The 25,467-nt window shown below is 41.5% G+C and overlaps 1 protein-coding gene across 3 annotated transcripts in view; it reads left to right on the forward strand.

The window, feature by feature from the left end:
- LOC122809098 overlaps nt 1-25,467 on the forward strand; it is a 1,918,481-nt gene that overhangs the window by 220,450 nt on the left and 1,672,564 nt on the right. For all 3 annotated transcript variants that reach the window (XM_044080326.1, XM_044080325.1, XM_044080327.1), the window contains exon 2: nt 15,309-15,412. The gene's annotated coding sequence lies outside the window, so the exon portion shown is untranslated. The remainder of the gene's footprint in view (nt 1-15,308; nt 15,413-25,467) is intronic.

Below are 25,467 nucleotides of genomic sequence, written 5' to 3' on the forward strand. Positions count from 1 at the left end.
CCAGCCAGTCCCAGCAGACCAAACAGAATTCGGAACTTACTCAAAGAAAACAGGGCACTGGAGACCCATTTTTGGACCTTAGCAGACTGAACCAATTTGTAAAAAAAGAGAAGTTTTGGATGGTCACGCTTCAGTCCATACTTCCCTTTTAGGGAAGGACAGTTGGATGTGCTCGATCTCAAGGATGCGTACTACCATATAAAAATGGTCAGACCATCCAGAGATTATCTGCGTTTCTGGCTGGGAGCCATCACTACCAGTTTTGAGCCTTGCCATTTGGTCTCACTACAGCCCCCAAAGTGTTTACCAAATGTATGGCAGTGGTCACAGCTCACCTGAGGCATCTAGGATTCCAGGTGTTTCCATACCTAGACTATTGGCTCCTTACCTCCACCACCAGGCATCAACTGATTCAGGCAACAGAATCCACTCTGGCACTCTGCAACCACTTAGGCATTACGGTCAACTTTGAAAAGTCTGCCTTGTCGCCATCGCAGCATATCGTCTTTATAGGGGCAGAGTTACACACTTCAACCACCACACTACGTCTTCCACTCAAAAGGGTATCAATTCTTTGCCAACAGTCACAGAGGTCTTGAAAGTTCTAGGTGTAATGGCGGCAGCAATATTAGCCATTCCATTGGCGAGGATGCATATGCGGATTCTTCAATGGCTCCTTTTCACTCAATGGTCTTACCAGGAATTGCCAATGAACCATATGATTCTGATTACAAACTCTTGCAAGAGGGATCTTCAGTGGTGATTGACGTCTCTACATGTCACAACAGGGCGCCCCTTTTTAACCCCCCTCCAGTAGCCACTGTGACCACGGACGCTTCCCTGATAGGGTGGTGGAGGGGCATTTTCAGGGAAAGACTGCCCAAGACACATGGACGAATTAAGAGTCACATTTGCATGTCAATGTTCTAGAGATGAGAGCGGTACTTCTGGCATTGCAGTACTTTCGGGACTCTCTTCCTCTAGGGACAATTGCCATACAGACAGACAACATGTCTGTGGTCTGGTATTTGAACAAACAGAGTGGGACCAAATCTTACTCCCTTTGCCGAGAAGCCCTCAGAGTTTGGCAGTGAGCTGTGTCATCCCAGCGCTTTCTGTTGGCAACGCACATCCCGGGGAGATCCAGCGTGATAGCGGACAAGCTGAGCAGGGCAGTTTTGTTGACACACGAGTGGTCCCTCAAACTGGAGATTGTGGACAGTATTTTCCGCAAATGGGGCCAGCCTTGCTGCGATCTTTTTGCCAGCCACATCAACACCAAATGCAGAGGCTACTTTGCCCTGATACCCCCTCCGGGAGAACCCCTGAGGGATGCACTCGTATATGATTAACCCCTGGGTCTCCTCTATGCATTTCCCCCAATTCCACTGATACCCAATTTTTTACAGAAAGCAAAGTCGCTGGGAAGGACTGTCATTCTTATAGCCCCTCATTGGCCTCCGCAGATTTGATTTACATTTCTTTACCATCATCTCTTGGAGAATCCATGGATCCTGGACCCAGTTTCAGACCTTCTGACACACCCGTCAGGGGACCTCCATCCTTCCTTGCAGTCACTGAAGCTAACCGCTTGGGTGCTCCAGTTCCCCGTATAGCAAGTCTTCAAAATCTTTCATATGACACAAGTCCAATTTTGTTGGCCTTCCACAAGAAAATTGTATCGTAGTAAGTGGAAGAGATTTTCCATTTGGGCTTCTAACAAGAACCTTGGCCCTTACAAAGCTCCATTGTCATCCATACTAGAATTCTTGACTGAGGTCTTTCATGACGGAGCGGCAGCTGTGACCGTTAGGGTCCAGTTAGCAGCTATATCTAATTTTCATCTAGGTATTGATGGACTAAATATTATGCAACACCAGTTATCCAAGGCCTTCCTCAAAAGTACCTTTCTCAAGAGGCCTCCAGTGAAGACTCCTTATTGTCCCTGGAGTTTGAATTTCATGCTATCCCATATTATTCTTCCTCCCTTTGAACCAGCATCATCTAGTGAGCTCAAGTTTCTGTCTTGGAAAACTATTTTTCTAGTGGCCATTACTTCTGCCCGCAGGGTGTTAGAGCTTCAGGCATTATCTATCAAGCCCCCCTATATGATTTTTCATCCTGACAGAGTATCCCTTAGGAATAATCCTTCCTTTTTTGCCTAAAGTATGTTCTGAGAGAAACATCAATCAAGTTATTGAGTTGCCCATTTTTTTCCCCCAACCATACCAACAAATTAGAATACATGCTGCACAAACTTGATGTTCACAGACAGCTTAGATATTATTTTGACAGAACAAAAGACTTCAGAAAGTCAGACCAGCTTTTTGTTTCATTCTCTGAAGCCAGAAAAGGTAGACCAATGGCTAAAACAACCCTTTCTAAGTGGCTTTCAGATTGTATCACCTACACTTACTCTTCTGCTAATAGGTCTTTGTTGCATAAAGTGAAGGCGCATTCAACCAGAGCAGTCTCTACTTCTTCAGCCTTTCAAGCCAAGTTACCCGTTGATAATATCTGTGCTGCAGCCACTTGGTCTAAGCCTCACACTTTTATCACTCATTACAAAGTGGACAAAGCCTCCAGGGACAGGGATTCCTTTGGTTCTAGGGTCCTGAAAAATGTACTCCCTTGAGCCACCCAGGATTTAGGGACGCTACCCATCAGTGATGAATGAACGGCGAGATTGAACAACTTCACATAAAGAAGTTATGTACTCACCATAACGTTCCATGTGAGTTGTTCCATCTCGCCTTCATTCTCATGTCCCTCCCTCCTTCCCCCACCTGGCTGACAGTTGACCTGGAGACTGACTTCATCCTGGTTATTCAATGTTCTTTCTGTCTGGGGAGATTAGTTCTCTTTCTAGGGTATGGTACTTGCAGCAAACAAGATCTGAGGTAATTCCAGCAGTGCATCTTAGGATAAGGGGCTTGGTCTCGAGCTACTGGTAATCTTTGAGCTTTGCTAAACTGATCCTCGGCTCCGAATCCATCAGTGATGAATAAAGGTGAGATGGAACAATTCACATGGAACGTTATGGTGAGTACATAACTTCTTTTTTCTGCCAATAGTTGCTGTGGCTTGCATAAACCATTCTGTCAAGCCTGTTTTCTTTCCCCATTATTTGTTTGGTTTATTGTTTATTTATTTGTGTGTGTTTATTTATGCATGCTCCCTACAGAAACTTAGCCAGTAGCTCTTCTACCTGCACTCAAAACTCATTCATGTGGGGCTGATGTTGGGAATCGGACATATAAGGGATCCCAGTAATCTCTCTGTTTCTTGATGAGAGTCAGGTGGTATGGACTGGGCCAGCTTATTGATCCTGTTGGGTGGCTCACCCTGGGAGCACCCTCTTGTTCCTCTCCATAGCTCTTCTGAGCTCCACCAGTTGCTGTACTCCAAGGAGAAATGTGCTGCCACATACACAGTTCCCCTCAACTTAGTGTGAATGCAGGCTGGGTAATCAACACTGAACCTGCTTCACTATATTTTCAGAATTCATTGAGAAAGTATCTCAAATATGTGAAAAGTTTTAAGGATACAGGTGATTTTTTGAGACAGTTGAATGGGTGGTTTAAAGTAGAAAAGAGGTTCCTTTTCTGTTGATTACACTGGGCATAAAATCCCTTTTTACTATGATTCTGAAGGATTATTGTGTTGTGTCGATTAGGGAACTGTTTTATAACCATGGTCAGCTTTTTAGTAGGCAGGTGGAAACTGTCTGTGAATTACGTGAACTTGTTTTGGAAAATAACATTTATTTTTTATAACAAATTTTACCATCAAATCTCAGGTGTAGTAATGGGCAGTCCAGTTGCTAACACCTATGCTAACCTGGTGCTTGATAAGTGGGAGAATGAATTTGTTTATAATGGCCCTGAATTCTTTTTCAGATAAGGTTGGCTTTTTTAAATGTTTTGTCGATGATGTCTTCCTCAATTTGGAGGGTGGACATGATGAATTGGTTGAGTTCATTGATTTTTTTAACAATAGTACTGATTTTTTTTTTTTTTTTACATTTTTCTATGTCTGCCTTCCGTACGAGTATTGAGTTCTTGGATATTGGATATTGATCTAAGATTTGATGAGAATGAAATACATACATCTGTCTATAAAAAAAGCTATGCATAGAAATAAGTATTTGCACTATAGGAGCATGCATGCACCCCATACTTTTAAAGGGATTGTTAAAGGACAGCTTTTATGCAGCAGCAGACCAAATACTGACCTGGATATATGTGTACAACAAATGGTTGAAATGATGAATGAATTTAAGGACAGAGATTATAAGGATGATTTACTGGGAAGCATGAACAGAGGATGGCAATGAGGGATACTAGTGCTAAACCATACTTTTGTAATGATACTATGGAGAATGAATTAATGGCCAGATCTGTCGATGGCTATGTACTATGTTATTCTACCACCTATAGTAGATGTAGTGATGATGTAAGAAGGACAATAACAGATAATTGGGGCACTTTAAGAACTATGCCCAAGTTACAAAACATTGTAGGTATTAAGCCTAAGTTTACTTATCCTAATTGTTCGAGTTTAAAGCAGCTTTTGTGTTATAAGGATATTAAACCTTGTCTGACACCTAGGCAGTTTGGCAAAATTGGTGCTTACCCATGCCATAACTGTTGTTGTTGTAATTCTGTTAATAAAGATCGAAAATTTATACATCCCATTACAAAGGAAATTTATAATTTTAAATTTTCTGCGACTTGCAGTTCTACTGACATTATATACCTTGCAACTTGCAGGGTATGTTCAAGCTTCTATGTTGGTAAATCCACAAGATGACTGAAGGATAGAATAATTAAGCATAGGTCAGAAATCAGAAGAAATGTTTTAACTAATGCGTTAACTAAACATATTAATGACTGACTTAACACGTCTTTAGTTTTAGGGTATAGATAACGGTAATAGGAATATGAGAGGGAGAGATTTGAATAATGAACGTAAGGAATATGAATGGATTTTGCAGCTACAAGCTGACTGCCCTCCAGGTATCAAACAGTAAGCCTGAAACCACTTCTTAAATATAAACAATTATGTTTAAAATTAGTTTTTTGGTACATTTCTTTAAATTTTATGATAATTGATTGATTAAATTTAAAATGCTATTGGCTGTGCTATTAGAGTGATTATTTAAGAATGATGTCATTGATTGATCATATTTTCCATTTTGGAAGTATTTTATGTAAGCCCGAAAGCGTTGCTGTTTTTAGATTATTAAAATCTTTTATACGGTATGTTACTGATTGTTTTTTTTTGTTGTTGTTCAAGTTACTTGTATAAGTTTCTGCTTCACTATGGCTCTTATTTTTAGTTGTGGGTAGGCTCAGATCCCAGTGGGTGTAACACTTTGCGTCTGTGGGGCAAACCAGAACAACCACCCCCAACCCATAGGATGGGAGAACAAGCAGTGACTGCTCACTCCCATCCTCCTTGATCAGCTCCTGCAAGCACCTGAGTTGCTAAATGCATTTCCTGCCCCATGAACAGGGCTTTATCCATGTATACCAAAGAAGCTATTTTTTTGTCCATTATGACCAAGTTGACTACCTTCTCTATTGCGTGGATGTCCACAGAGAACTCAGCTTTTATGTGGAGAGAGTAAGTCTTTTTTGCTAAGAATGTTTCTAAGCTCAATTTTTTGTCAGGTGGTTAGCTAGTTGATGTAATTTTGCCACGTTAAACATGAAAGACCTGTACATCTAACTCCCAGGGCTCATTCTGTTACAGCTATGTTTGCTTCTACAGCCTTATTCCATAATACCACACTAGATGGCCTCTGTGCAACTGCAGCTTGATCTTCCCTCAGCACCTCTGCAAGTTGCTACAAGCTGGTCCATGTTTCCAAATTTGGGACTTCTTTTGGGGCCACTGTCATCTGTGGAATGTTTTCATGAGGGTGGCTATTCAGGAGGATTAGCCAAGGATTTTATCCTTTTGGTTACAGTTAACCACTTCTTATTTAATACAAGTATATACTTAACATAATTACAGATCTGCAAAAAGAAGGAAAAGGTCCATCTTCTGTAGCACGTCCTTTCCGTACCACCATCTCCATATTTGTTGTGCCAGATCTGATGTCTCATTTCCACTCCTCTGCTTCTGGGTTAGTTAGAAGATTTGTTTGTTTATGTTCTCAAAATCACCCTGAAGATGTTAAAACTGAAATTCTAAATTCTTCCCTAGCCAAGGAAGTTGTGTTTGGCTCTTCTGTGGTAGAGGTACTAAAGGTTTGATGAGGGGGGCGAGATGATGCAAATCTTCATTTTTTTTTTTTCAAAAAAAGCATTTCAGGCAGCAAGGTATCAACAAAATAGAACCAAAATCAAGAACAACTCCAAAAGCCAGAATGACTATTTGCTTCTTCCCGCTGCCCTAGTCTGGCAATCTCTCCCTTTCTCCGAGTCTACATCTTCCTCTTTGGCACCAGATTATTTCAGACAAATGGGTTTTGAGTCATTCAGAAGGGGTACCGCTGGCTGTGGGAATCTCTATCCAAGGGATTCCTCCTTGCCCTGTAAACCAAATATCCCCGTTTCTTCTAGTTCTCAACAGTTATTTCAGAGAGTCATAGAACCAGTGCCTGAATCCATATGGGCACAGAGTTTTATTCAAAGATTTTTCTGGTGCCAAAGAAAGAGGGTACATTTAGGCCTGTGCTAGTCCCCTCCTTTCTCATTCTTTTTGTCTTGGTCCCAAAGTTCAAAATGTTATCCTTTCAGACCTTCTTACCTCTTGTCCCTTTATTATCTTTTAATTCTTCCTTTACAATGAAAGCCATCTATCACATGTCCATTGGCAAACATTTCAGACTTTTAAGATTTTATGTAAATGGCTTACACTATCAGCTGTCTGTTCTAGCCTTTGTAAAAACCCTTGAAGCTGTAAACAGATCGAAGTGTCTTCCTCTAGTAACTGTATATTGCAGACTCCAAAGCATTCAAATTTTTCCATATTTGGACAACTTACATTTGCAGACTTTTTTCTAGCTGTCTGGAGTCTTTGGCAAGGTTTCAGAATGTCCTTCTCAGTCTGGGTATTCAAGTGAACACACACATTCTTTCATACCTTTTCACATAACAGTTTACTTAGGATGGCTGTAGATTCTCGGCTGAAGAGCTTTTCTTCCTCCACACAAAGTTGATATATGTACCAAAGATCTTTCTGAGTTGTTTCAATCAAAATGTTGTATCTGGTGAGGAATTTCTCAAGATTACATGACTTCTGTGATACTTATGATTCCCTTCCCAAGAAAACATCAATGGTACCTAAGATCAGTGTGGGCTCATCTACACCTTTTATCTTTTCAGATCGCTGTTCTGAGGTTTATAAGAAGTGGGGAGGTTCTTTGGTGGATAGACCGGTTCTCTGGAGTCCAGATCTTCCCTTCTCCCTCCTCTTCAGTCTTTAACAGATGCTTCAGACCTGGCATGGGGAGCTGCCAAAGGGAAGAAAGTTCAAAGCCTGTGAAACAAATAGAATGGGCAAAAGCATATAAATGTCAAAGTGATGGTAATAAATGCCTTGAAAGCCCTAAATCATCTGTCATCTCCAGGACCTCTACAAGTTGTCAGACAACAACATGGTGATGTGGTACATAAACCAGAAGGGTATCAGATCTTACCCCTTTACAGATGTGCTATGATATCATAGGCGGTAGCAATCCAGTTAAGTTTGTCTATTCCGGCTTCATACATTCAGTCAGAGCAAAACATTGTAGCAGACAAGCTAAGCAGGACCAGACCCTCACAAATGAAAACTTCACCCTGGTGTCTTCCAAGAATTGACCGACTATGGGGCACACCTCAGATAGATCTGTTTGCATACTGTTAGAGCAGACAGCTAAAGAAATTCTTCTCCAGGATTCCTTGTGAATGGGACTGGAAGACAGATCCCTACTCATTTCCATGGATGGGAATGTTCCTCTATATTTTTACACTGTTTTACTGATAACCAGGATTCTTATAAAGCTCCACAAGGGCTCTCCAAATATTGTGGTAGTGGCTCTCTTTTGACCCAGGCAGTGGTTCACCCTTCTTTTGAAACTGGTCAAGGCCAATTCCAGGCAGGGTTAGGGGCAATTCCACTAGGGCTTTAGCTTTGTTCAGTGGATTTCTAGAAAGGGTGGACACTAGAAATATTCTAGAGGGAGCAACTTGGTCCTCTCTACAACAGGCTTTTCTAGGGTTGTTCTCCAGGTGCTTCTGGGTTTTTAATTTCTTCCATCTCCTTTGTCATTTCTAAGGTGTGGTAGTCAGACCAAATAACCTGGGCTACTGCAACGTGATCCAGTGTTGTACATAGTACAGCTATGAAGGTAAATTGAAAATAACAGTAGATGTTGTAATGGATCAACATTGCAGTAGCCGTCCCCTCCCTCCTCCTCCTCCTTTCTGACATTGTTGTTTTGTATTGCCAGGGTCAGGTTGTATCTGCCCTTGTATGTACACTTTCTCATGTCTTACCTTTCCTAGGTTTTCTACGCAAGGGGGCATTGCTTCCCTTCTTGGGGCAAGAAAGCTGTGAAACATTTGGTGCTCTTTGTTTTATATGGGGCTGTGCTCAAGCTTGTGATAGTTTGACTGCATGGAAGACACCCATAAGCTTTGAAAATCTGTTCAGTTGGTCATAACCCAAATAGCTTAGGCTACTGTAACAGTGATCTGCACCAGTGTTATGATAAGTACTTACACACGACTGTAATTTTTTATGTTAATGTGAAAGCTTGGCACTTCAGCAAAGCAGATGTTCTTCATTCCACATTGCTGCAGTCCTAACTATTGGGGTAGTCCGCTGTCCAGTCGGCCCGAATACCAAAGTATATGGCTGACGTCGGTCAGGGCGCATTAGACTGACGTCAGTACGTCAGGGTACTAATGCGCATGACCGACGTCATATCCTCAGTCTTTTTTGCCGCATGGTCCGATGCAGAAGCAATTTTGCGAGTGCAGGTTGGCGTTCTGAAAGTTTCTGAAGTCAGAGTTTCAGACCGAAGCAAAGTTGGCTAAGTACCCGGTTGGGGAATATTTTGGTTTTTTCTTGCCTCAGTATTTAACCGGATGTCAGAAAAAGTGAATAACTGTATTTCTTGTGGGAAACAGATACCTCATAGGGATTACCATACTTTGTGTATACCTTGTTTAGGGCCTGAGCACGACGTTGTTGGATGCCGCTCTTGTGCTAGATTTAACAAACGCACTATTAAGAGAAGGTTAGACTGTGCCAGGTTAGTTTTGGGAAGCGTTGTAATTATAAAATGCCGCCGGATGCTCCGACGCCGCTTCGCCAAAAAGCGCAAGGACCAAGCAGCAAAGCCTAGAGTGGAAGAACCGACAGTCCCGGACGCCGGTTCTTTAGAAGGCTCAGTGGAGGCGGAGGTTCTGCCAGGAGTTTCTTTGGAGGCTCAGGAGAGACTTTACTGTTACAGGATGTGTCCTCTCAGGAAGTAGGCCAGGCTGAGGGGCTTCTCAGGTGGCTGTTCTTCCCTCTCTTCCTAAGGTGGTTAGAGCCTCCCTTCTGTTTCCAAGGCTTCTTTGAGAGGCAGGCCAAGTTTAGCTTCAGTGGGGGTTTCTCCTAGTGCTTCAGGGTCTTTGCCTAAGAAACATATGCTTAAAATGGCAGAGGATTTGATTACTATGATTAGAGGTTCTATGCCCCTCCTGATAAGAGGCCTAGGGTGGAACCTGAGTTTGAGAGTTTTGAGCAATGTTCGAGGCTTCTGAGTCTTCAGCTGAAGACTTGCAGGAGTATCCTCCTTATTCTGATTCTGATGTGGATGATTCTACTCCTTCAGCTTCTCCTCCTGAGGATTTTTCATTTTCAGAGACTCTGCATTCCATGAGGGAGCATTTTAAATGGGAAGGTCAAGATTTCTCTGATTCCAGGAAGAGGCTTAGGGAATTCTTGTTTCTACCCCAGCATAGGCCTTTAGCTATACCTCCTGTTCTGAATGTGGTGGAAGATGTTTTGCAGAGGCTTCCCTGAATCCTGATTCTTTGCCTCCTGCCCCAGTTAAACCGGATAGGTACTATAGGGTGCCTGAAGCTCATAAGTATCTTTTAAGAGTCCTAGGGCAGACCCGAAACTGTCTCTCAGGGGCCTAAAGGTGTGAAGGCCTCTGTTGTTAAAAAATCCTGTTCCTCCTGATAAAGAGGCAAGGGCTTTGGATAGATGGGGAAAGAAAGTGTATACTTCTTCCACTTTAGCCATGAGGGCGTTGAATTGTCAGTTTCACATGTTAAAATATCAGAATTATCTCCTTTCACAATTGAAATCTAAGGTGGATGCTCTGGCAGAAGGTATTGAGTGTAAAGAGTTGCAGGATTTAGTTCATGTGTCTGAACAGGTGGGTAAACATTCCTTGCAGTGTGGTTTTGATGCTGTGCAGGCCTCCTCGAGGGTGGCTGCCACTGGTTCTGTTCTTCGTAGGCACGCCTGGTTGAGGGATCAGAATTTAGCTGAGCATGTTAAAACAAGGATTTTGGATGCTCCTTTACAGTCTGATGTGTTGTTTGGTTCGCCTGTGGAAGCAGTTTTAAAGAAAATGGAGGACAAGGCTAAGTCTATGCAAACTGTTAAGGATTTTTTGCAGGTTCAGCCTCCGAAGTTTAGTAGAAATTGGCCTACTAAGGGATGGACTTATCCTGCTTATGATTCCCAGTCTAGGGGTAGGTCTAGACGTGGTAGGGGCAGAGCACAAGGTTCTTTTAGGCCTAGAACAGGGAGTTCACCTGCTCAGTCTTCTGTTGAGGGCAGGGGCCAGTCCTTAAGTAAACAGACCCAATGACCTACCTTTTCAGCTGCCAGTACATTCTCGCCTGGCAGCACCTTTGGGAGGAAGGCTGGCTCTTTTCAAAGAAAATTGGGATTTAATTACCCAAGACAGATGGGTTTTGGATATCATTCACCACGGTTACAGGTTTTATTTCCATACCTTGCCTCCTTTCAAAGGCATGCCAGACATTCCTCCTCTACAAAGAAAAGAGGCTCACAACCAAATTTCTCTGTTGCTCCAAATAGGGGCCATTCAGCCAGTTCCTGTGCCAGAAAGGGGCCTAGGATTTTATTCTCGCCTGTTCCTAGTACCAAGAAGGGGAACACGTGGAGACCAATTTTGGATTTATCTATCCTCAACACTTATCTGGACATTCCCAAGTTCAAAATGTTGACGTTACAACAGCTTTTACCTCTGCTGGGCAAAGATCACTGGATGGTGACTTTAGATCTCAAGGAAGCTTACCTTCATGTGCCTATCAGACTAAGTTGCAGGAAGTATCTGCGTTCTCGAGCTGGAAATTCTCATTATCAGTTCTCTGCATTGCCCTTTGGCTTATCTACTGCCCAGAGTATTCACAAAGGTTCTGGCTCCAGTGATAGCTTACTTCAGGTTAAAAGGAATTCAAATCTATCCTTACTTGGACGACTGCCTGATTCTGGCTCAAGAAAAGGAAGACCTTTTACAGCATTTGGAATTTGTGATAGCAGTGCTAAGATGCCTAGGGTATTCTGTGAGCGAAATAAAGTCCAGTCTAGTACCCTCTCAAGACATGTGCTTTCTGGGTGTGAGACTGAATACAGCAGCCCAGATGGCCTTTTAACCCCGGACAAACAAAAGAATCTTTCCAGTTACTTCCATCAACTATCTCTTCAGTCCGGGCTGACTGCAAGGACAGTCCTTCAAGCCTTAGGGTTCATGGCATCTTGTATTCTGGTGCTTCCCAATGCCAAACTGCATATGAGGAAGCTGCAATGGTATCTCAAAATGTATGGACACAGCACTGCCAGGATTTGGACACTGTCATTCAAATAATACCTTGCATTCAAAAGGAATTTTTGTGGTGGGCTCAGGAATGTCACCTAAACAAGGGACTCTCTGTGACCCGGCCAGAGGCGAGTCAGATTCTAACGACAGATGCCTCAGACATTGCTTGGGGAGCTCATCTAAATGGAAAGTGGATACAAGACAAGTGGCCTGCCAGACTACAGCATCTACATATCAACATGAAAGAGATGTTAGCAGTCCAGTTTGCATTAATGGCGTTCAAGGAGTTACTTCTTCCAGGGCAGGTGTTGATTCTAACAGACAACACAACTGTCATGTGGTACATCAACAAACAAGCGGGAACACATTCTTACCGTTGTGCAGGCAAGCAATGATTTTATGGGAGACTGCGCTCAGCTTGCAACTAACTCTTCAGGCAAGGTTTCTGCCGGGAGCACAGAACTCCTTAGCAGATGTGTTAAGCAGACAAATCATGGATCCCCACGAGTGGAAACTGGATCTTCATGTATTTCAAAAATTGACAGTGTCATGGGGAACTCCAGACATAGATCTGTTCGCTTCTCCACTAAACCACCAGCTGCCAAAGTTTTGCACAAAGGGGTTTCATCACACAGCTTGGAAAGTGGATGCTCTGTCTTTCAGTTGGAAAAATCTTCATGTGTATGCCTTTCCACCTCTGCCTCTTCTCCCAAAGGTGCTCCTAAAGGTCAGACAAGACAAGCCAAGGATGATTTTAATAGCTCCAGATTGGCCTCGGCAACACTGGTACCCATTACTGAGGAGTCTGGTAAGGAAGCCTCCATGGCCTTTACCTTTGATTCCACACCTGTTGTCTCAGAGGGACGGTCACCTGCTCAATGTCAAGCTTCACTCTCTTCATCTAACAGCCTGGCATATTCTGTTTTGAAACACAGCAGGTCTCAACTTCCTCAACAAGTTTTAAATGTGATTATGGAAGCCAGAAGACCTAGTACAAGGAAAGTGTACGCAGAAAAATGGAAGAGATTTTTATTTTGGAGTGCAGCAAACAATTTGGAGATTTCTGAGCCTAATTTGAGTGTGGCTCTTCAATATCTTACTGAGTTATTGGACAAAGGTTTGTCTTTCTCTTCCATTAAGATTCATGCTGCAGCAATTTCAGCTCACTATGATTGTGACCCACCATTGTTTTCGCATCCTTTGTTCAAGCAATTTCTTAGAGGGGCAAAGAATATAAGACCCCACGTAGAGCTCCTACTCCTGCTTGGGATCTCAATTTTGTGTTGGAGAAACTTACTCTACAACCTTTTGAGCCTGCGGCTACTGCTGAATTGAAATACTTGTCATGGAAGACTGCTTTTTGTTGGCCATTACTTCTGCAAGAAGGGTTTCTGAATTGCAGGCCCTTATGGCGGTAGAGCCTTTTTTGATTTTTCATAAGGATAGGGTATCATTACGTACTAATCCTTCCTTTATGCCTAAGGTGGTTTCTAGTGTGGCTTTAAACCAAACTATTCATTTGCCTACTTTTTATGCAGACCCCCAAAATAAAGGGGAAAAGATTTTGCACACTTTAGATGTACACAGGCAATTGCGTTATTATTTAAGCAGGACTAAGGATTTTAGGCAGTCTCAGCAGTTGTTTGTTTCTTTTGCTTTGAGTTCGCAGGGCAAGCCTGTGTCAAAACAAACTATTTCTAGGTGGATTGGGTTTTGCATTGCATTTTGTTATTCCCATCATGGCAAGGAGATTCCAGCTGGGATTAGGCCTCATTCCACTAGGGCTACTGCCACTTCAACTGCATTTCTAAGGGGGGTGGCAACTAAGGATATTTTGGAGGCAGCTACTTGGAGTTCAGTGCATACTTTCTCTAAGCATTATCACCTTCCTCTCTACTCTAAGTCTAGGGCTGGTTTTGCCACAGCTATTTTGCAAGGCATGTTGTCAGCTCCTGCTTCCTTATGATTTGCCAGCCTCCCTTACCTCTGCTTTGGGATTCTACCCAATAGTTAGGACTGCAGCAATGTGGAATGAAGAACATAGTACAGTTTTGTACCTACCATAAATGTAGATGTTCGAGGATCCACATTGCTGCAGTCCAATTTACCCTCCCTCCTTCCCCTCTGTGTTTAGGGGTGGTTGTGTAGGTGAGGTTATATTCTGGTAATTTTGTATTTATTGTACATATTTTTGGTGCAGGTATGTTTGGAGTTTTTGGTTTTGGCCTTATCTTTTTAGGGTCTTCTGACATCTGGGGCAAGAAAAGACTGAGGATATGACGTCGGTCATGCGCATTAGTACCCTGACGTACTGACGTCAGTCTAATGCGCCCTGACCGACGTCAGCCATATACTTTGGTATTCGGGCCGACTGGACAGCGGACTACCCCAATAGTTAGGACTGCAGCAATGTGGATCCTCGAACATCTACATTTATGGTAGGTACAAAACTGTACTTTATTATTCCTGGTGCCATGTTGATGTGATAAAGTCTTACCCCCATATGCAAGGCAAGTGTCTCATTTGTAAAACACTTGTGCATTAATGTCAAACCACCCCTTATAAACATGTAGCTTAGTGAAGGTAGGTTTAGCACCCTCAGTCATTCACGATTTCTCAGATGTTTCACAACCACCATTTGTCTAGTAAGTGTTTTTGTAATCTTTCCATTTTTTAGTTGGACTCACTAGCTTCTGTAATTGCCATACCAGATTCTTGATGCTGTTATTCTGGTGTTTGCTTTCTGGGACTGGCTGTGTTTTTTATGTCCTGGATTGCTGAATTTTGTTAGATATTTTAGAGCCCCAGTGTAGTTCTTTTGAGTTCCTCCATATCTGAAGGTTAATTGATAGCCAGAGTTTTGTAGCCCTCCCATTCATACTCTGAGAGACAATTATCAGCTTCATTTTGCTTTTATCAATACTGCTAGACTGTGTGTTACGTGATACAACTGAGTTGGTATCTTCCACAGAGAACTTAGTGTACTCCATTTTTTAAACTCTTTTATATGTGCAGTCGATGATTTGTTTGTTGCAGAAGAGGCAAAATCAGCTTGAGATGAAGTAAGAGGAATATTTAATTTATCAGAGTTATGATTTTATGTATTTTTTGTAAATTTTATTTGCCTGTTTACTACTCATTGATCTGGGAGCCATCAAAACTTTATTAATCCCACTATGCAGGTATAATCCACTAACTACTTCCACTTACTTTAAAAATGACCCTGTCTTCCATTTTATGTAGACTCTGGCTATTTAGCTTATGATAATTAATGAGGACACAACTTATTATTTAAGAACATCAAGCATTGATAACGTATACAAGGGGATGGCTTTCAGCATGGTATTTTGCCCAGAGACCTAAATAAAAGCTGTGGCTTCTCCTCCCCTTCTGTTTTTTTGTCTTTGAAATGCAAGCTACCGGGAAACGATATGAATTTTTTTTGATACTGTCTGTTTAATGTGTGTGTGATGATTTGTCAATTGTCATATGTTTTAATTAATGAATTTTGTTTCCTCAGACAGGAAGTAGAGAATGCATATGTAACTTTTCTGTAATCAAGAGTACCCTGGATACGAAGAGAATATGCTGAATGACATCAGACAAAGAAACTGACAAACCCAGGTCAGAACAAAAATTATTACTTTCTTTCTGTTGCTCTTCCTGTGATTGCTGTTATGTTTTGACATTGAGAGTTAAATATTTGATATGATGTCAGTTTTTATTCATCCCTCAACAATTGGATGTGAATCCAACTCTCCAGTCCGACTTGGCTACTTTTTACAGCTTGTAGATACTGGATACTCTTGAATGCCTCCCTTACCCATAATGCTGTAGTCCCCTTCCATACCTCAGATCTTGTTTGCCACCTTTGCGTACAGATGTGGTCGCTGTGAGCTCTCGAGCTGTAATGGTTTCCTGCTAGATAAGTGAATGGATTGTTTATTTCTGTCTTTATCCTTTGGTAGCAGTATAAAATGAATCCCTCCCTTATCCTACAATTGACTTAATGTTATTTAAATTTATTGCCATTGCTGGTATTTTGCTGTCCACTTTGCCATTACCCTTGTGGTAGTTTTTTCTTTACCATTGTTGGTAACTTTCATCCTTTCATTCTATTTAAAAAAAAAATAATCTTCTTAGTATTGTTTTCCCTGGTTTCTTTTAAGATGGCTGAAAAACCATCTGTCTGATATTCACGACTCCTTTGTTTATGACTTAGGCCTGACACTCTTGAGTGTTGTGCAATATTTGCAAAGCTTTTAATCCATGAGCCTTAGTTAATTGGAAAAACAAGCTTATCTTGAAAGGTTTTCTGCCTACAACTTTCTCATAATCATTATCTGGAGCTCAAACCTCCAAATCTGACAAAAAGGAGCCCAGGAAGTGGCTGTCGGACCCTTCTGGATCCCCTACTCCATCTTCTGAGCTAGCTCATAAAGTATCAAAATGCTCAGATCCGAAGACTAACTTTTTGGATCTGTCTGCATCAGATAACCAATCTGTTTTGTTGGATCCGATACCCTCTGATCCAAAATCACTCCCTCAGACCCAGTATGCATTGCATCTGTAACTTGCCCCTTCCAGGGTGCCATCACCCTTTTTAGAGAGACTCCGCCATTCTAGGTCCCCTTCAGTGGTCTCTTCTTCCCATTCTTCCAGGAGCCTGACATAAGCAGATGTGGACAAAATGATGAGGCACTTTCGGCACAGATTCAGATGGGGGTTCTCCCGGCTCCTACTCCTTCTGGCACAGATTCAGATGGGAGTTCTCACGGCTCCTACTCCTTCTGGTCCGTAGACCTTTACCAGTGCTTCTCCACTATCCTTGGCTCCTTATCCAATTTGACCCTTGGCTTCGGAGCCCTTAGAGGAGAGTCTTCCAGGACTGTCTGTATCAGATCTGAAAATCATTTTATCTTCTGCTGCGATACATTCTCTGAGTGCACTGGCTGTGAGTGTGTTGGAGCCAGATGACTCTCAGAGTTGTAGCATCTTTGTCGGATCCAAGGTGTTAAACTCAACTCCGAAGTTGTTGGAGCTGTCTCTGCCCCTCGGAGTCTCAGCATTGGACTGCTCAGCTCAGACTTCTGTCTCAGGTGGGCTGCCTTTGGGTCAGAGGGAGCAGATAGTCTGGAAGCATGTTTTCTCGGCTTCATCAGCATCCTTCTCCCTGGAGCGCTCTGCTTTTGAGGTGGTAGAGAGAGTGTTTTCTGCTTCTGGAGGATGGACGATTCCACCACCCTGGATCTTCCTTCTGGATCCCATATGTCTTTGCACCTTGAGTCTCAACACTCTACACCACAGGGACAGGCAGCCCAGAGTCTCCAGGCTACCCAGCAGGGTATGATTATGTCTTCCAATACATCTCAGGAACATCCCACTGAAGTCTCTCAGAAGAGAAAGTGCAAGAGGAGGTACTTAGACTCTTGTCAAGAGGTGGGTTGCAGAAGATGCAGATTTTGATGAGGGGGAAGGGTCCCCAAGATCACCACCTGATGACTTCTCCTTTGGCAACATCCTGGAGATCCTTAAGCAAAGGGGTGGTTGGTCTACCGATGGCCCTTCCCAAGAGGAATCAGTATTCCTGGAAGCCTTTGGGTCTGGCCCATCTACCTTTTGAGTGATTCCACCCACCAATGAGCTCATTGATTTGATCTCTGGTTGGGTGTGGAAGGAACCTGATGCTGTTGAGCTGATTCCTGAGAGACCAGACAGGATCCTGGCACCACCGAAACAGAGTGTGTTTTGGAGCAAAGGAGTACCAGTAAATGCGATGGTCTTAGCAGTGGCCATAAAGAAAGAACTTGTGGAACAGTGTTTGCCTGTCCATGCCCCTAACAGGGAGTCCAGGGCATTGGACAGATTTGGGAATAGTGTACATGCTTCAGTGACCTTTGCACTCAGGTTGCTGAATTATTTGACACACTTCACCAGACTTCAGAGGGACTTTGATTAAAGAACTTTCCAAAACCCTCTCTGTGACCAGTACTTTTTAGGCACAGAGCTCTTTTGCCTCACAGCTGGCTACCATAAAGTCTATCACAAATTTTTCTAGGAAGCTCATTTCACATGTTGCTGAAGGTACCTCAAGGGTGGCAGGTTCAGGCATTTCCATTAGGAGACATGCCTGGAATCACCTGTGTGATTTCACGAAACCCATCAACTCTTCCTTTGTCATTGCACCCTTTGATGGGAATTCTTTGTTTGGCCCTAAAGTTAAATACACACTCTCCAGGTGTGTGCAAGAGGGTAAGGCTCTGTCTGCAGTGGACGTACATTTTTCGACTCCTCAAAGTTCATTCTCTAGGAAACCACGAGGTGGTCAGAAAATGTGGTTTAAAAAGTCCATGGGTCTTTTCCATGATCCATGTGGAGATAGTTCCCCCAGGGGCAGAGGGAGGAACTGTAATGGAAGACATCACCCACGTGGCAGAGGAGGCCTGCAGAACCAGAGGTCCAGAGATTCCTTATTTGACAGACCCTACCAGTGCTCCTGAAAGGAAGCCCAGTTGCCCACCTCTGGAGGCATTCAAGGGTTATCTATCCCTGCATCAAAGAGCCCGGCTAGACATTACAAAAATACATGAGTGAAGAAGATTTCCAGAATTTGTACAATTCTCTTTTCTCTACCTCTTCCTTCAACTGTAAACAAATTTCCCAGTGTTCCACTTAGTCAGAGGAAAGCAGCAGCTCTAGAAATAAAAAAGCTGCTAGAATAAAAGTCATCCATGTGGTCCCCCCAGACCAGATAGAGTCCGGAGCTTACTCAAGATTTTTAGAGCCAAAGAAAACAGGAGACTGGAGACCAATTCTGGATCTCAGCAATCTGAACAAATTGGTTGAGTATACAAAGTTCCAGATGGTCACGGTTCAGTCCATTTTGATTTCCTGCACAAGGACGACTGGATGTGCTTAATAGATATTCAGGATGTATACTGTCACATAAAAATGAACAGGTGATCCAGTAGATACCTACACTTCTGGCTGGGAGACGGTCATTACCAGTTCAGAGTATTGCCCTTTGGCCTCACCACAGCCCTCAGAGTGTTCACCAAATGCATGATGGTATTCATAGCTCACTTGAGACTGCAGGCATTCTGGGTGTTTCCGTACTTGGATGACTTGCTCATAAGCGCTCCAACCAGGCATCTCCTGATAAAAGCATGAGACTATGTACTCCAGATTTCTTCTCTTTTAGGAATTAAGATCAATTACAACAAATCTCAGCTAGAACCATCTCAGGTATTAAAGTTCATAGGGGCCTTGTTCAGTACAATATCAGTGACAGCCTCTCTTCCCTTACTAAGGGTACAAAGTATTCAATTTCAAGTCAAAATGATAATTCAGAATTCCTTTCTATCAGTTTGATTGATTCGACAAGCCCTGGAGTAAATGTCCACAGCAGTGGTTCTAGTTGAGCTAGCAAGATACCATTCTTCAATGGACCCTAGCACCTCAATGGTTCATTCTACATCAGCCTATGTCCACCCAAATCAAAATAACTCAGGCATGCAAAAAGTACCTCTTGTGGTGGAGTCAGTCAGATCAGGTACTACAAGGCTGTCTCTTCATTCTTTCTCAGCCCAAAGCTGATGTGACCATGGACACTTACCAAAATTGGGGGGGGGGTACTTCTTGGGAAAAACAGTCCAAGGCATTTGGTTCCCCAAAGAGGCCAACACACGTCCTGGAAATGACAGCAATACTAGTGTTGCAGGCCTTTCAAGTTACTTTCCATTCCGGGATACTTGCGATTTAGATAGACACTATGCCAGTGGTATGGCACATCAACAAACAAGGAGGAACCAGATCTTACCTTTTGTGTTGAGAAGCTCAGAGTGTAGCAATGGGCGATCTCATCCAGTCAGTTTCTGATAGCAATACACATTCCGGGGAAATCCAGCGTGATAGCAGGCAACTTGCGCAGGTCCATTCTGTTACCTCACGAGTGGTCTCTCAACATGAGAGTTGTGGAAAATATATTTTGCCAATGGGGCCAAACATGCTGTGACATCTTTGCATCTCCCCTCAACAACAAGTGCAGCAGGTGCTTTGCCCTCAACCCCCCACTGAGGGAATCGCCGAAAGATGCTGTCCTCCGTGATTGCCCCCCCAGTCTCCTCTATGCTAATCCCCAAGTTTCTCCAAAAAGCATCTCTATTGAAGAGCAAAGTCATCCTCATTGCCCCTTATTGGCCTTGTCAGACTTGGTTACCCTTTCTTTGGCTTGATCTAGTTCAGCCTCCATGGATTCTGGATCTAGTTCTAGACCTCCTGTCTCATCTGACAGACATGATTCACCCAGACATTTTAGGCCTAAAGTTGACCGCATGGTTTCCTCACTTCCATTGATAGCCAGACACCCCAAGCTGTCTTCCCCTGTCACTCAGATTCTTTTATCTTCCCTTAAAGCTTCCACTAAGAAAATTTACAGAAGTAAATGGCAAAAGTTTGTTTTTGGGCACAATAAAAAAGATATTGACCCTTTTTTAGCACCAATAAATAAAGTTTGAGTTTTTTGGCTGTAATAGTTAATGAAGGAACTAGTTCCTCCACTTTTAAAGTACAACTAGCTGCCATTTCTAACTTTCATGTAGGAGTTAGAAATGTCACCTTGGATTCTTCAAAACTTTGTAGGGCCTTTATAAGGGTTACCCTTCTTCTGAGACCACCTTTTAAAGATCCATCTTTGCCATGGGATTTGAATTTAGTTTTACAAGCTTTGACTCAATCTCCTTATGAGCCATCAGCAAAATGTGAACTAAAATTTTTAACCTGGAAAACTATCTTTTTGGTACCTATAACTTCTGCATGAAGAGCCTCGGAACTTCAAGCCTTGTTTAATATTTCATAGAGATAGGGTAACACTGCAAACCAGCCATTCCTTTCTTCCTAAGGTGGTGTCAGAATCCAACATCAATCAGTCTGTTAATCTTCCAGTTTTATTTCCAAATTTCATGAACAAAGGAGAGTCCATTTTACATCTGTTAGATGTTCAGACAGTTACATTTCTATTTGCATAGAACAAAAGATTTGAGAACAACAGATCAATTACTTGTTTCTTTTGTGGATTCAGAATTGGGCAAGCCAGCAGAGAAAGCAACTTTAGCCAAATGGTTAACTGATTGCATCTCCTTTGTCTGTAACAAATTGGGTTTGTCTTTGCTAAAACCTTTGAGACCCCATTCAACTAGGTCCATGGAAACTTCATCAGTATTTTGATCCAGGTCTTCTATAGATTATATTTGTGCAGCTTCAACTTGTGCTAATCCTCGTACCTTTATTACTTATTACAAACTGAATCTGGTCTCAAGAGGAAGAGCAGCCTTCAGCTCAACATTGCTCAGGAATATCCTTCCTTAGAGGCCTTGCAGGTTTTCAGTAGCTGGTGACTGTGTCCCAGTTGTTGAGGAATGAATAAAAATTGATAACATCAGATAACGAAGTTATGTACTTACCATAACGTTCCCTCTGTGTTGTCCATTTTCACTGTAGACGAGAAAATGATGTTGAATAAAAGACTAAGTTGGGTCAGTAATAAATCTGAGTGGTTTTGTTCCTTTATTTTGATTGGAACTTCATCAGATTACTGACTCAGTAAAACCTCATACATTAAATAAGCACAAACAACCAATCAGGTTTCCTCCACAGTAAAACAGTTAAGTCTGTTAATAAACTTTGTCTTGAGTGATTTTAAAAACAACTGCCTATTTCAGGTAGAATTACAGTTATAAAAATATTGTGCATAAATGTTTACGTATGTAAAAAAAAAACTTTTTAGTATATAAAACCTTCTAATAATTATAATAAACTTGATAAAAGTTGAAAGTTAATAATTAACACTCAAAAAAACAGCGTAATACAAGTATAACATTAAATAAAAATGGTATGTACCTAATTAAACTAAACTGTATTTCCTGATATAAAATACATGTCAGTGTTATTGGTAGAGATTTTCTTACTCATTGTCTTGAGCTTGTAATGTGTTTATGAAATTGTGTGTGCTCTCAATGCCAAAACACTGCTGATAAGAGTGTCTATCATTGATACCTGGATGTGGTGTGGCGTTCAACAAAATTTTCCAGTATGTCCCACCCCTTTTGTTGTAGACCACCTTCTCTATCACACAGAAGGTGAAGTTGATGAAATTCTGGCAAGTGGTGCCATGTCTGTAAAGGACATTGGTAATATCCTTCTTTCTTATGGCATAGACATGTTGCTATATCCTTTTCTTTAACTGGTTCTTTGTTTTGCCTATATAGAAGGCCGGACAGGACAAACAGTTGGCTGCACAAACTTCCCCTTTAGTGTTACAGCTGAAGAAACCTGAAACAGGAAGTATTTTGTTAAAGTTGCCAGTAATAATGTTGGTTGTCTCATTGATGAATCTACATTCTTTGCAGGCACCACATTTTTTCATTTTCCGTAATGTCATGCTTTCTCCTTTTCTTTTTCTTTCAAAACTGTTTTTGATGTGTTTACCCATTCTCTATACAGTTTTAGGGGATTGCCCTAACTTATCAGTTAATACAAAAACTCCAAATACTCCTCCCCAATTTCTCTGAATGATATTTCTTGTTGTAGTGAATTGATGGTCATATGTGAGGGTACAGATAAGACCAGTATCCAATTCTTTGTCCCTAGGCTTAAATTGGAAATCAGACTATTTTAAAATAGAGGGTATTGTGTATATCTTTGCTTCTGTACCAAGTGTTCTTGTTCATTAAGGAGAGAATTTGGGTAATTCCTTTGCTTAAACATGTCTTTCAATTTGTTTAACTCGTCTATGCCTAAAGTGACCACGGATCAACATTAATCAGTCCATACAATTGCCAGTTTTCTTTCTGAATTTTACTAATAAGGGATAGTATGTGTTGCACCTTCTTGATGTTCATAGACAACTATGTTTCTCTCTTCACAGAACAAAACAGTACAGGATGTCTGACCAGCTGTGTCTTTTTCCCCTAACCGCTTAGGTCAAGCAGTCTCCAAAATTACTCTGGCTAAATGGATGACTGACTGTATTTTGCTGATTTATTCTAAAAAATATTTGGAATTGCCTCATTCTCCTAGAACCTACTCTACCAGATATGTGCCACTTCATATGCTTTTTCCTCTAGAGCTTCAATTGATGATATCTGTGTTGCAGCCACTTGGTCCAAGACTCATACATTTGTAGCACATTACAAATCAGACATTATATCCAGAAGCAGAGCTTCCCTTGGTTCGACATGTCCTTCCCTGAGGTCTCCCCAAGAGTTATGTTGCTGGGGACTCTGATCCATCTGTGAAGAAGAATGAAGGACATCATCAGATTTAAAAGTTGTGTACTTATCATAACTTGGCATCTGTGTTGTCCATTTTCATTCTTCCTCACCTTCACTCCAAGCCATCCTCTGGCCTTGTCACTTCTGGAAGGATTTTTGGATGATAATGGGACCTTCATGTTCCAGGTTTGAACCTCAGTTTTTTCTTATGTTTCCCCTGTCTCTATTACACAGGAAGCAATAGGTCAGCAGGCTCTATCTGAGGGATTGGGAATAGTGTGGAGCATTGTGGGTAGATGAAGGAGCTTCAAACTCGGATCCAAAGTTTTGTGAATGTGGCTGAGTCAGATCCGTAACCCATCTATGAGGAAGAATGAAAATGGACAACACAGATGTCAAGTTATGTAAATACATAAATATTTAATTACAGCCTGTGTTCCTGCTTACACTGATTGCAGTCTATTCTTTTCTGGTCCCTATTCCCCTCCCAGATGTGAAAAAGCAGCTTGTTTGCTTGCAGAAAACAGATGTTTAGCCCTAAGAAAAAAGTACAATGGATATTTTTAAATGAAACTAAATTGTACAGTGTTCTATTGAATGCATTGAAGTACTAGGGCTGCTAGGGAGGCTGCTCTCTTATTCCATTTCCATATTTTTTTTCACTGAATTGCCTGATGTTTTCCTTTAAATTTCTTAATTTACATCAGCGAAGAATGCTAAGAACTGTCAAGATGAATTTGCAGAGATCTCATCGCCATGTAATAGCAATGAGAAAAAAAAAAACAGTTAATATCTGTGCATATGCATGAATCAATCTTTTTAAATTTCACTCAGAAGAGAATGTTCAGCTGCAGACTTTTTTCGGACTTCCATTGAGAATGTTTTCTGATGGGAAAAAAGTCTAGTGTATTTGCAGATGCAAGGAACTTGGCATTTTTCATGACTTTCATCATTTGTCTTATTTTCCACACCTACTTGCAAGTCTGCTTGTTTATTACTTAAGCTAAGGGCATAAATCTATATGTCCACCCTTGTAAAAATAAGAGAAATTATCTTCATTCTTATAAATCAATGCACTTTTAAACCCCACCTTCACCCCCCAGGATCACAGGATATTAATCTATCTTTTGTCCAGCCTTTTTCTGTTGTTATACTGTAAAGCCTATAATTATTACAACTAAAATTTTTTTGATTACTTTAATATCGTTAACACATACAGTCACTAAAATGACCTCCCTACATTTAAAATGCCCAGGAGACACACTATTGCAAAACTGTTTTACTGTATAACATATAGTTTATATCATGAACTGTTTTATACAAATACTAATAAGAACAAAATAGTTTTACTTATTCTTCCCCATTTATTGTCCTTCTGAAAACTTTGATGACAACGCTGAGTATATGCTTTACAGTCTATAAACAAGTTTCAAAAAGTCAGCAAAAGTCCAGAATTTCTCGACCACTTTTTCTTGCAAAGCCATATTTCACAAATGTGATTGATGATTTATAGTCTCCCATTTATTCATCAGTTTCATTGTTGTGGTCCTTCATCCTGTTCATCTCCATCTCTCAGCACCAGACTCTGATTCAAGTCCAAGGGATACCTGATTCTTTTAGTCAATTCCTGTGCTTTTTCCTATCTCTGAAGTGTTTTCCTTTGGGACATTGAAAAGGTTTCACTGGCAAAGTCTCCCTGTGAGCTTTATTGTCAGAAGAATGGGAAGCAGAATCACCTTCTGTTTCCTGGCTCAGTTTTGTTGGATAAACTATTTCCTTCTTAGCCTGTTCTACAAACAAAATTTTGTTTGATCCTCCAGGAAGAAAATATTCCGAAGAGAGATAGATACAGCAACTTGAACCTCTCACCTGCATCTCAGCATTCTGATTGCTGGGATACATTTGCTTCTCTTCTGCCTTGTGTACAGTGAATAATCATTTTCCACAAATACTCCGTTTTAATTTTTAATACTTTTCCCCTCTACTGTAGGATTTTCAAGATCAACTCTTTCTGCTGTTGTGATTATATCTTTACTAACATCGGTCTTGTCTGCTTTCTCATGACCAAGTTTGGAGCACACACTCACTGTGCCCTTTCAATTAAGAAATCTTGCTGTGTAATACAGTTGCTTATTTATATTTTCAATACAGTCTGTCCCTACCAATTTCTCTGGTACAGCAGAAAGTCTCAGTTTCTCTGTGTGCTCGGTCTTCTATCTGTAACATGTTTTGAAACAGGTCTTACTGAGAAGCTTCATACTTAGCCAGACTTTTCTTCTTCATTTCAACCTCTGATTTTTGTATTGTATCAGTTCATAAGAGCTACTTATATTAGTTTCTTCTATTTTCCTAGCCTTTTATTTGAGTTGATATTTTCTTTCAATATTTCCTTAATTTTAATCATTTCTG

Source organism: Protopterus annectens, chromosome 8.part0 (assembly GCF_019279795.1).
Source record: "Protopterus annectens isolate FY-2018-M chromosome 8.part0, PAN1.0, whole genome shotgun sequence".
NCBI classification, from domain to species: domain Eukaryota; kingdom Metazoa; phylum Chordata; order Ceratodontiformes; family Protopteridae; genus Protopterus; species Protopterus annectens.